At 40.1% G+C, this 10,866-nt stretch overlaps 1 protein-coding gene across 1 annotated transcript in view; it reads right to left on the bottom strand.

The window, feature by feature from the left end:
* Positions 1-10,756: 10,756 nt before the first annotated feature.
* Positions 10,757-10,866, bottom strand: part of LOC123166878 (berberine bridge enzyme-like Cyn d 4) — a 1,788-nt gene continuing 1,678 nt past the window's right edge. Inside the window, exon 1 of the mRNA XM_044584684.1 lies at positions 10,757-10,866. This exon is cut by the window's right edge and continues 1,678 nt beyond it. The gene's annotated coding sequence lies outside the window, so the exon portion shown is untranslated.

The following is a 10,866-nucleotide window of genomic DNA, read 5'->3' as shown; positions in this document are numbered from 1 at the left end:
GTTGCAACCGGATTACAATGCATGCAATTGCATGTCTAGTGATAGACAGGCAACTGGCTACAAACTCCCCTTCGACCCCAGTTACAGTCACTTTTGTGCACATTTAGTTGTAGTAAGATTATAATGCTTGCAATCTGAAAGGATCGTGAAGAGGGGTCTAGAGGGGGGTGATTAGACCCTTAACAAGCAAAAGTAGCAGTTTTTAATTTCTTCAAGTTAAGGTTGAGTTTAGCACATGTTAAAGCACTCACAATACATTTCAAGCAAGCATGACAAGAGTATATGCACCAGAAAAAGTAAAGCATGCAATTTGCGAGAAAGTAAAGGGATGGGATTGGACTGTGCAAACACAATGGAGATGCGGAGAATTTTTGGCGTGGTTCCGATAGGTGGTGCAATCGTATGTCCACGTTGATGGAGACTTTAACCTACGAAGGGTAAAGGTTGCGCGAGTCCATGGAGGGCTCCACCCACGAAGGCAACCTTGTCTATCCCACCATGGCCATCTCCCACTCCACATCACTCGGGTAGATCTTCACGAAGTAGGCGATCTCCTTGCCCTTACAAACTTCTTGGTTCAACTCCACATTAAGACGGAGGCTCCCAAGCGACACCTAACCAATCTAGGAGACACCACTCTCCAAAAGGTAATAGATGGTGCGTTGATGATGAAATCCTTGCTCTTGTGCTACAAATGATAGTCTCCCTAATGTCTACTACACAACTTGTTCTTGTAGACACGTGTTGGGCCTCCAAGCGCAGAGTTTTGTAGGACAGTAGCAATTTTCCCTCAAGTGGATGACCTAAGGTTTATCAATCTGTGGGAGGTGTAGGATGAAGATGGTATCTCTCAAACGACCCTGCAATCAAATACAAAAAATCTCTTATGTCCCCAACACACCCAATACAATGGCAATTTGTATAGGTGCACTAGTTCGGCAAAGAGATGGTGATACAAGTGTAATATGGACGGTGGAAATATTTTTTATAATCTGAATAAATAAAAACAGCAAGGTAGCAAATATTAAACGGGCACAAAACGGTTTTGCAATGCTTAAAATGAGGCCTAGGGTCCTTACTTTCACTAGTGCAACCCCTCAACAATGCTAACATAGTTGTATCATATGATTATCCCTCAAAATGCAACAAAGAATCACTCCCGAGTTCCTATTAGCGGAGAACAAAAGATATAATTTGTTTGTAGGGCACGAAACCACCTCAAATCTATTCTTTCTGTTCGATCTATTCAAGAGTTTGTACTAGAATAACACAAAGCAATTCTTTTCGTTCCTTCTATCCTAGAGTTCATACTAGAATAACACCAAAGCAAATTCATATTCATAATACTCAATCCACACAAAGAACTACAAGAGACCCCAAAGTTTCTACCGGAGAAAAGATAATAAAAACGTGCATCAACCCCTATGCATAGATTACCCCAATATCACCGCGGGAATCCGCGAGTTGAATGCCATGACACATATCAAGTGAATCAATATGATACCCCAATTGTCACCTCAAGTATTCATACTGCAAGACATATATCATGTGTTCTATTTTCTGAATATTCAATCCGACAAGACAAAACTTCAAAAGGGTAAAGACTCAATTCATCACAACAAGAGTATAGAGGGGAGAAACATCATATGTTCCGACTATATTAACAAAGCCCATGATATAGATCACGAGAGAGAGAGAGAGATTAAACACATAGCTACTGGTACAAACCCTCAGCCCCGAGGGTGGACTACTCCCTCCTCATCGTGGTAGCCGCCGGGATGATGAAGATGGCCACCGGAGATGATTCCCCCCTCCGGCAGGGTGCCGGAACCGGGTCTAGATTGGTTTTCGCGGATACAGAGACCTTGCGGTGGCGGAACTTTTGATCTAGGTTAACCCCGATGGGTTTCGGAATATTTGAGAATTTATAGTGCAAAGAGGGGGTGCGGGAGGCCACCAAGGTGGGCATAACCCACCTGGGCACGTCGGGGGGGCCTAGCGCGCCCTGGTGTGTTGTGCCCCCCTCGGGGCACCCCCAGGTGCAGCTCTGGCCCACTGGGTTCCTTCTGGTCCATAAAAAATCCCCGTGGAGTTTCGTTGCATTTGGACTCCGTTTGGTATTGATTTCCTGCGATGTAAAAAACAAGCAAAAACAGGAACTGGCACTGGGTTAATAGTTTAGTCCCAAAAAATGATATAAAGTTGCTATAAAATGATTGTAAAACATCCAAGAATGATAAAATAATAGCATGAATACTTCATAAATTATATATACGTTGGAGACGTATCAGCATCCCCAAGCTTAATTCCTACTCGTCCTCGAGTAGGTAAATGATAAAAGAAATAATTTATGAAGTGTGAATGCTAGCAAAGTGCATAAGTTTGGTCAATGACAATTTCAATCACTTTTTCTAACATCATAACAGGAATTCTTTCTCATAAAACTTCTCATGTTATAGTGGCAACCAATTCATATGTTAAGGTTCAAACAATGAACTCTCTTGAAACTCACAACCTATGTTCTTAGTCATCAAGCAATTGCAATTCAACTTATTCAACAGAGTTTACCTAAGAGATCCACATACTCAACTATCATATAGTCTTCTGTGATTGCTAACACTCACCGCATACACATGAGCAAAACGTTTCAACCGGACACATAGAAAGAGGGGCTTATTGTTTTGCCTCCCAACGTATTCACCTCAAGGGTGATGTCAACAATAATAACTCATGCTACCCATATTCAACTGGACATATGTGCCTGGATCTTTCCTCACCACATGATGCTTGCCAAAAGAGAAAAATAAAAAGGAATATGGAGAATAACTTTGACTCTTTCCATAAAAGTAAATACTAAAAAGTAAAAGATAGGCCTTTCGCAGAGGGAAGCAGAGGTTGCCATGCGCTTATTTGTTTGTATGCTCAATCCCTTAGTGCAAAAGAACGTCACGTTACATTGCCCCTTAAGATGACAACCTTTATTATGCAGTCTATCGCTTTTATTCTTTGTCATCCAAGTTCGTGCAACGCTCAATTTTCTCTTACACTAAACGATCTCACACTTTTAGAAGCAATTTTTATTGCCTTTTTGCACCGATGACAACTTACTTGAGGGATCTTGCTCAATCCCTAGGTTGGTATGGTGGACACTTGAAAAAGATTTGGGTTTAAGGGTTTTTGGATGCATAAGTAGTATCTCTACTTAGTGCGGAATTTTTGGCTAGCAAAGATAGGGGGCAAGCACCACATGTTGAAGGATCTATGACAATATGACTTCTATGTGAATATGAACATACATAAACCATTACGTTGTCTTCCTTGTCCAACGTCAACAATTTTGGCATATAATATTTTGATGGGGGCTCACAATCATAAAAGATTTCCATGATAGTGTATTTGCATGTGAAAGTTCTCTTCCTTATACTAATTATTCGTGAAATGCTTGTATGACCAATATTGTGATTGTCAAGCCTCAAAAGATTTCACTTTCTAAACCCAATGTGAAGCTACCACTAGGCATGATATGATTTCAACTTCATGACATTCAAGTTATTCAACAATTTACTCATACGATATAAGTGAAGCACAAGAGTAAATGACAAACTACTCCAAAAAGATATAAGTGAGGATCATGCGAGTAGTTAAGTAAATAGATAGCTATGTGAGGACTCTCTCTTATTCAAAAGTAGCAGATCTAAGTATTTTATTAAAACAGCAAGCAAAAACAGAAAAAAAATGGCATTCCAAGAATAGCACACATCATGTGAAGAAGCAAAAACTTAGGTTCAACCGATACTAACCGATAATTGTTGAAGAAGAAAGATGGGATGCCTACTGGGGCATCCCCAAGCTTAGATGCTTGAGACTTCTTGAATATTATCTTGGGATGCCTTGGGCATCCCCAATCTTGAGCTTTTGTGTCTCCTTAATTCTTCTCATATCACGGTTTCCCTAAATCTTAAAAACTTCATCCACACAAAACTCAACAAGAACTCGTGAGATAAGTTAGTATAAACCAATGCAAAAACCTTATCAATATCTACTGTAGCAAATCATAAAAATTATTATTCAACATTTCATACGAAATGCCTCTGCATATTTAATACTCATATCCTCAAATAGAATCATTAAACAAGCAAACATATGCAAACAATGCAAACATAACAGCAATCTGCCAAAACAGTAAAGTCTGTAAAGAATGCAAGAGTATCAATACTTCCCTAACTCCAAACATTATGAAATTATACCACACTGTAGAAAATTTATCAGAGCTTATTATGCAAAACCTTTCAACATTTTATCACAATCTGACTTTCCTCGGGAATTTTTGCAACATCGATAAACTTTCTGTTTTCAAACAGCAACATGTACACTTGCAAGATAAGCATGGCAAAGCCTATCAATGCCACTTTTATTGAAATAAAAGATGCAAAACATTATTCTAAATAACAGCAAGCAAATCCTAACAAAATAAATTGACGCTCCAAGTAAAACTCATATCATGTGATGAATGAAAACATAGCTCCAAGTGAGGTTACCGATAATGTTGAAGACGAAAGAGAGGATGCCTTCCGGGGCATCCCCAAGCTTAGTTGCTTGGGTATTCCTTGAATATTATCTTGGGGTGCCTTGGGCATCCCCAATCTTAGGGTCTTGCCACTCCTTATTCTCCTCATATTGTCATCTCACCCAAAACTTGAAAACTTCAATCACACAAAACTTAACGAAACTTTGTGAGATAGATTAGTATGATAAAGAGCAAACCATTTCACTTTGGTACTGTCAAAGAGAAGATTCATAATTTTTCTCACACAATGCCTACTGTATAATATCATTCCTACAATTTATATTGACCAATATAAGCCATAGAAACTAGAAAGCAAGCAAACTATGCATTGAAAACAGAATCTGTCAAAAACAGAACAGTCTGTAATGATCTGGATAACTACCATACTTCTGCTACTCAAAAAATTATGAAAAAAATTGGAACACGTGAGAAATTTGTATATTAAACTTCTTCAAAAAGAATCAACTCAAAATAACTCTTCTGTTAAAAATGAGACTTAGTTTTGTGAGCGCAAAAGTTTCTGTTTTTCAGCAGGGTCAAATCAACTATCACCCAACATGATCCCAAAGGCTTTACTTGGCACTTTATTGAAACAAAAGCTATAAAAATGATTAATACAGTAGCATAATCATGTAAACACACAAAAACAGTAGGTAAAAGTGTTGGGTTGTCTCCCAACAAGCGCTTTTCTTTAATGCCTTTTAGCTAGGCATGATTATTTCAATGATGCTCGCATAAAAGATAAGAATTGAAACATAAAGTGAACATCATGCATCATAAGTTCCTCTCTCATAATAACTTTCAGTAGCATCATGAATAGATTCATCAATATAACCATTACATAAAGCATTCTTTTCATGATCCACAAACATAGAAAATTCATTACTCTCTATGGCATAAATGCCATCATAATAATCATCATAGAAAGCAACTTTATTGCCATAGTCAGTTGAAACCTCTTCCAAAATAGTGGATGTATCACTGATACGTCTCCAACGTATCTATAATTTATGAAGTATTCATGCTATTATATTATCCATCTTAGATGTTTTATATGCATTTATATGCTATTTTATATGATTTTTGGGACTAACCTATTAACCTAGAGCCTAGTGCCAGTTTCTGTTTTTTCCTTGTTTTTGAGTTTTACAGAAAAGGAATACCAAACGGAGTCCAATTGACGTGACAATTTTTGATGATTTTTTATGGACCAAAAGAAGCCCCTAGAGTAAAAGAGTTGATGTATGTTTTGGTGATCAACTTGCGAGTTCAGTGACCTTGTGAACTTATGCATAGGGGTTGGCACACGTTTTCATCTTGACTCTCCGGTAGAAACTTTGGGGCACTCTTTGAAGTTCTTTGTGTTGGTTGAATAGATGAATCTGAGATTGTGTGATGCATATCGTATAATCATACCCACGGATACTTGTGGTGACATTGGAGTATCTAGGTGACATTAGGGTTTTGGTTGATTTGTGTCTTAAGGTGTTATTCTAGTATGAACTCTAGGATAGATCGAACAGAAAGAATAGCTTCGTGTTATTTTACTACGGACTCTTGAATAGATCGATCAGAAAGAATAACTTTGAGGTGGTTTCGTACCCTACAATAATCTCTTCGTTTGTTCTCCGCTATTAGTGACTTTGGAGTGACTCTTTGTTGCATGTTGAGGGATTGTTATATGATCCAATTATGTTATTATTGTTGAGAGAACTTGCACTAGTGAAAGTATGAACCCTAGGCCTTGTTTCCTAGCATTGCAATACCGTTTATGCTCACTTTTATCGCTTGATACCTTGCTGTTTTTATATTTTCAGATTACAAATACTCATATCTATCATCCATATTGCACTTGTATCACCTTCTCTTCGCCGAACTAGTGCACCTATACAATTTACCATTGTATTGGGTGTGTTGGGGACACAAGAGACTCTTTGTTATTTGGTTGCAGGGTTGCTTGAGAGAGACCATCTTCATCCTACGCCTCCCACGGATTGATAAACCTTAGGTCATCCACTTGAGGGAAATTTGCTATTTTCCTGCAAACCTCTGCACTTGGAGGCCCAACAACGTCTACAAGAAGAAGGTTGCGTGGTAGACATCAAGCAATTTCTGGCGCCGTTGCCGGGGAGGTTAGCGCTTGAAGGTATATCTTTAGATCTTGCAATCGAATCTTTTAGTTTCTTGTTTTATCACTAGTTTAGTCTATAAAAGAAAACTACCAAAAAATGGAATTAAGGTTGCCTCATATGCTTCATCCTTTTAATGTCTTTCGTGAAAATGATGGGAAGGAAAATTGTGCTCAAGTACTAGAAGAAGAATTACATAGAATGCTTGGCATAAAATATGTGAATGATGAGCATGAGTGCAATGTTGTTAGTATGAATTCTTTGAATACCCATGATGCTATTGATATGCAAAGCCACAAGCTTGGGGATGCTTAATAAAAACGTGCATCAACCCCTATGCATAGATTACCCCAATATCACCGCAGGAATCCGCGAGTTGAATGCCATGACACATATCAAGTGAATCAATATGATACCCCAATTGTCACCTCAAGTATTCATACTGCAAGACATATATCATGTGTTCTATTCTCTGAATATTCAATCCGACAAGACAAAACTTCAAAGGGTAAAGACTCAATTCATCACAACAAGAGTATAGAGGGGAGAAACATCATACGATCCGACTATATTAACAAAGCCCATGATATAGATCACGAGAGAGAGAGAGAGAGAGAGAGAGATTAAACACATAGCTACTGGTACAAACCCTCAGCCCCGAGGGTGGACTACTCCCTCCTTATTGTGGTGGCCGCCGGGATGATGAAGATGGCCACCGGAGATGATTCCCCCCTCCGGCAGGGTGCCGGAACGGGGTCTAGATTGGTTTTCGTGGATACAGAGACCTTGCGAGGGCGGAACTTCTGATCTAGGTTAACCCTGATGGGTTTCGGAATATTTGGGAATTTATAGTGCAAAGAGGGGATGCGGGAGGCCACCGGGGTGGGCACAACCCACCTGGGCGCGCCAGGGGGGCCTGGCGCGCCCTGGTGGGTTGTGCCCCCCTCGGGGCACCCCCAGGTGCAGCTCTGGCCCATTGGGTTCCTTCTGGTCCATAAAAAATCCCCGTGGAGTTTCGTTGTGTTTGGACTCCGTTTGGTATTGATTTCATGCGATGTAAAAAACAAGCAAAAAAATAGCAACTGGCACTTGGCACTGGGTCAATAGGTTAGTCCCAAAAAATGATATAAAGTTGCTATAAAATGATTGTAAAACATCCAAGAATGATAAAATAACAGCATGAATACTTCATAAATTATAGATACGTTGGAGACGTATCACTCCCCAACACTCAACTCTCTCTCTCTTAGATTTGGCTATGGTGGAAGAAAGATTTGAGTGGAAAGCAACTTGGGGAAGGCTAGAAATCAAGGTTCAAATGGTAGGAATGGAATCTCTTGATCTCAACACATGAGTAGGTGGTTCTCTCTCAGAAAATGAATGGTGGAAGTGTAGGCACGACTCTCTCACAAATGGAGAAGGGGGTGAAGGGGTATATATAGCCTCCACATAAAATCCAACCGTTACACACATTTGACTCATCTCGGTGGGACCGAATGGTTGAACGCGGTGGCACCGATCAGTTCAAAAGTGTGAACGTTAGGAACCTCGGTGGAACAGACTAGAACAACTCGGTGGGACCGATGTGCTAGGGCTTAGGGCAAACCGCGTCTTGGTGGCACCGATTGCATCAACTCGGTGAGACCAAAGTGAAGCAATAAGACAACAGATAGCTGGTCAAGCCATCTCGGTGAGACCGATTGCTATTTCGGTGAGACCGAAATAATTGCAACTGATAACAGGGAGTTGGCAAGGCCATCTCGGTGAAACCGAGATCCGTATCGGTGACACCGAACTGTTAGGGTTTCTGGCTGTGGCTATGTCATATGAACTCGGTGGTGCCGAGTTGGAGATTAGGGTTTTGACATATTTGGGCGGAGAAAGTGGCTGAGGATTTTGGAGCAATATCACTAAGCACTTGAGCAAGTAAGCCATTAAACAACACCTCATCCCCTCTTAATAGTATTGGCTTTCCTATGGACTCGATGTGATCTTGGATCACTAAAATAGAAATGAAGAGTCTTGAGCTTTTGCCGATCTTTGTCCTTAGCATTTTGAAGAGGTTCCACATACTCTTGTCCTTGCCACGCCATTGTTAAACTTATCTGAAACATCCTAGATAAAACAATTAGTCCAACAAGAGATATGTTGACATTAATTACCAAAATCACCTAGGGAGCACTTGTGCTTTCACAATCGCATGTCTAGTGGTGTACATGCAACTGGCCTGTCAACCCCCTCCCGACCCAGTTCCAGTTGCTTTGCGCACATGCAGTTGTAGTGGGGTTACACCACTTGCAGTTGCATGTCTAGTGTTGGAGATGCAACTGGCCCCGACAACCCCCTCCCCGACCCAGTGCAGCCGCTTTGTGTTCTATGCAGTTGCAGTCAGCTTACGACGCTTGCAATTGCATGTCTAGTGGTGGAGATGCAACTGGCCCGAGAACCCATGTCCCGACCTCAATTACAGTCGCTTTGTACCCAATGCAATTGCAGTCGGTTTACAATGTTTACGGTTACATGTCTAGTGTTGGACATGCAACTAGCCCGACAACCACCATCCTGAACTCAGTTGCAGTCGCTTTTGTACTCATGCAATTGCAACTTAGCTGGCTGCGATTTAGCAAAACCGTTGAAAATAAGAAACAAAAGGAGAAAAGGAAAAAGTAATAAAAGTGTAAGGAATCAAACGTAAAATAACTCTCACAAGTTATAGGTTGCCAATTAGTTCGCAATTTTTGTTGTTATAGGTTGGAAATTGCTTACAAAATGTAGAATGTAAAAAAATCAAGAAATGAAAGAAGAGAAAACAAGAAGACAAAAAAATTAAATGTTGATATAAGAAAAAAATATAAAAAAGAAAACAAAACAACAACAAAAAGCATGAAATGGGCCTATAAGCCTAGTGACGCATGCCCATGCCCAAAAAAGCACGAAACGGGCCGTACCCATGTCGAGTGCACCACTCGTGCACGCCATTTTCAGCCATCCACACGAATCTCTGTGTGCCTTGATCAGACGTTCATGTCATGAATGAGGCACAACTATTTCTTATCTAGCTGAGAAATAATAAAACCGTAATAACTTTGGTCATATGATTCTTTTTGACTAAACAACTCAGGGAAAAAATATTTCCATCAAAAGGAAGGCTTCGCTTTGATGTCATTAGAAAAAAAGAGAAAAACCATGAAAAAGATAAGATTAATAAAAAGTGGAATACAAAATTTAAAAATAAAATGCTGCAAATAGAAAACCAAAAATATAAAAATGAAAAAGCGAAAAATAAATATGTTGAACAAAAACAAAGCAGAAAACCCCCATGACCTGATACACATACAGTGGTTCAACATTAAAAAGGAAAACAAGGCAGCGTCAATCCGGTAAAAAAAGACAAGGTAGCATCGCTTCCACTTCTTGGATCAACGATAGGAGAACGTGACGGGCCGCAATGGGCCAGCAGCGCGACAATGAATGAACAACAAAAAAAGAAACAGACCAAGGACATCTACACGTATCACAGTGTGTGCTTTTTATCCAATGGTTGTGCATGTGAATGAGACCAAACTAAATCTCAGCTAGCTGAGTTTTAGCAATCCCGACAATTTTAACATATATAGCTAGCTATTTGGATCCACATGCATATTATTCATAAAAAATATAGAAAAAGGGAAGAAAAAACTTGTGGAGCTTGCTCATCTCGGTGGGATGTGGGAGGCCGGCCATGGTCGGGCGGGGATCATGATCATGGCCGGCGCTCTTGGCCGGCGTGCTGCTTCAATGTCGGCGCAGTGAGAAGTCGCGTCCACTCTGGGCCGGCGTCAATATTTGTGTCGTGCTCTTTAAGGTTTTGTGCTCGGCTTACACTTGTATGAAACGAATATCTGTGAAATATTTCTGCCGTGCTCTTTAAGGTTTGGTGCTCGATTTACATTTGTATAAACCGAATACCCATGAAATGACACTCGGTTTATATCCCGACACTAGGCAACTTTATGATTTACTGTAGTGGGGTCTCAGAAAACATTCAATGGAAATTTTAATGATCACAAGAATAAACTCGTAGAGGGCACAAGCTTCATCATTTATTCACTACGAAGTAAATGCAGTGAGCAGGGTACATAGAGAAGTAGTAACAGAAAAACACCTACGCGCGATCCTTATTCTACTAGT

The sequence above is a fragment of the Triticum aestivum genome, chromosome 7D (genome assembly GCF_018294505.1).
Source record: "Triticum aestivum cultivar Chinese Spring chromosome 7D, IWGSC CS RefSeq v2.1, whole genome shotgun sequence".
Taxonomy (NCBI): domain Eukaryota; kingdom Viridiplantae; phylum Streptophyta; class Magnoliopsida; order Poales; family Poaceae; genus Triticum; species Triticum aestivum.
This window is presented reverse-complemented; position numbering and strand designations above follow the sequence as displayed.